Consider the following 2,298-nt stretch of genomic DNA (forward strand, 5'->3'; position numbering starts at 1 on the left):
AGTGGGAAAGGGGTAGAAATAGTGACTACTTATAAGTTTCTGGGTGTTCATCTGGACAACAAACTGGAATGGTCCACAGACACTGATGCTGTCTAAAGGAAGGCCATGAGTACACTTTACTTCCTGAGGAGACTCAGGTCCTTTAGTGTTGGATGCTCCACATGTTCTACCAGTCTGTTATGGCGAGCACCATCTTCTTTGCTGTGGTGTGCTAGAGTATTTTGCATTAAAGCAAAGGATGCCAACAGAATGGACAAACTCATCAAAAAGGCGGGGTCTGTTGTTGGCTTTAAACTTGCCAACCTGGAGGAGGTGGCGAGGGACAGACTTTGCTGTCAAAGCTGAGGACAATCATGGACAGTCCCTCCCACCCGCTCCATAAAACTGTGAACAATCTGGGAAGCAGCTTCAGCAACAGACTCCTGCTACCATGCTGCTCTAAGAAACGGTATAGGAAGTCATTCCTGCTGTCCGCCATCAGACACTGTAACTCATCTGTGTCTGTCAGTGCTGTGCTCACAAACCTAAACCATAATGCATCATCTAGGGTGCGCTATAAACCTCAGTTACATTAACTATATATATACATATATATGTATATATGTATATGTGTATACATACATACATACACACACACACACACACACACACACACATATATATATATATATATATATATATATATATATATATATATATATATATATATATATATATATATATATATATAGTGTATGTATGTGTATATAAGACCCCCTCCTGTATATATTGTATTTCTTTCCCAAGTTTATTTTTCCTTTATAGAGTGTATTTATTGCTCCTTGTGACTGCTGCTACAAACGAATTTCCCCAGGGGGATTAATAAAGTATCTCTTAATCTCTCTAATCTTAATCTTTTGCAGAGAAAGCTATGCTAAACACAGCTAGACACAGTTTTAAGGAAGTGATTTATTCTGTGTAAGAACTGAATACCAAAATAAATATTCTAATATGAAATGTTATTATTTGTAACTCTAGGGGCGGTGCGGTGGCGCAGTCACAGCACTGTCACCTCACAGCAAGATTCAGGGTTCTGGGTACTCCAGCTTCCTCCCACAATCCCAAAAACATGCACATTAGGTTAATTGGCATGTGCGTGTGTGGTTGTCTGTCTTTGTGTGTCAGCCCTGCGATGTCAGTCCAGGGTGTCCCCCTCCTCTCACCCATAGTCAGCTGGGATAGGCCCCAGCTGACTCCAGAACCTGACGGATCAAGCAGTATAGAAAATGGATGGATGGTATGACACAGCAATGTAAAGAGCGCTGAGGTCGCAAGTGGGTCTTGGTCACCTTCAGTTGTACCTGTAGGAATAAGTGCTTTGTAGACTTTATTGCCCTGGGCTTTGCCTCTTAGGGTTTAAAAAACAACTGCAACCTCTTCTGCATGTCTTTCAGGAAATAAAATGGTAACCTATATTTTAGATTGTGATGTGTAATTGTAATATACTGTACCCTGGAAAAGATGCTATAATCCAACATTAATTAAAGAAAAGGCAGCTCTTTTCGAATGCAAGTACAATATTATCTGTAAATTAAACTGTGGTTTTAAGCAGATTTTACATTTTATGCTGGGAAGTGACACACTTCCCTACACGTGAAATCACATCCATCAAGAATTCTGAATAACCACTGGAAAATGTTGATCCATTTGCATGACCAATTTGTGAACAATCTGTCTTTGTGTATTTTTATCTTGAACTTTTCAATTAAGTGAATGCGCTGCTCTGACCTAGAATCACACTGTAAGAATCACATCAAGCTCCTCTATTTCATTAGCAAATTCTCTCATTGAAGTAGCTGTTACCAAATCACACCATACAAGGGCAAGCAAGAAATGACAGAACAATAAGTCTTTGTTTAATGACGTTTTGATTTGAAAGTGTGCCTCTCATTGGCGTCAGTTAGAAACTTATTCTCAGAACATTCTCAGAACAACGGTTGACCGAGTTTACTGTACATTTCTCTCATAGAGCTGGCAATTATTGGTTAAACCACAAGAGCAGCTTGCTCGTGGCTCACTGCTGCACAGAGCAAAAAGTACCTGAGCACTATATGTGTCAATAATAAACCATCATTAATTTTCTCTGTTTCTTTCTCTTGTTTAATGTGTCATCAGCAAGTTAATGTTAATGTGATCTCTGGTTTTGAAACAAGATGCTGTGTGATTTCAGTGAGGTTTTGTTCCACTAACTGAGAATTGAGTTTGTTTGGTCGCTTTATTGTTACCATGACAACAAAGGTCTGGTTCACCTGCTATTGG

Source organism: Toxotes jaculatrix, chromosome 22 (assembly GCF_017976425.1).
Source record: "Toxotes jaculatrix isolate fToxJac2 chromosome 22, fToxJac2.pri, whole genome shotgun sequence".
Classification (NCBI taxonomy): Eukaryota; Metazoa; Chordata; class Actinopteri; family Toxotidae; genus Toxotes; species Toxotes jaculatrix.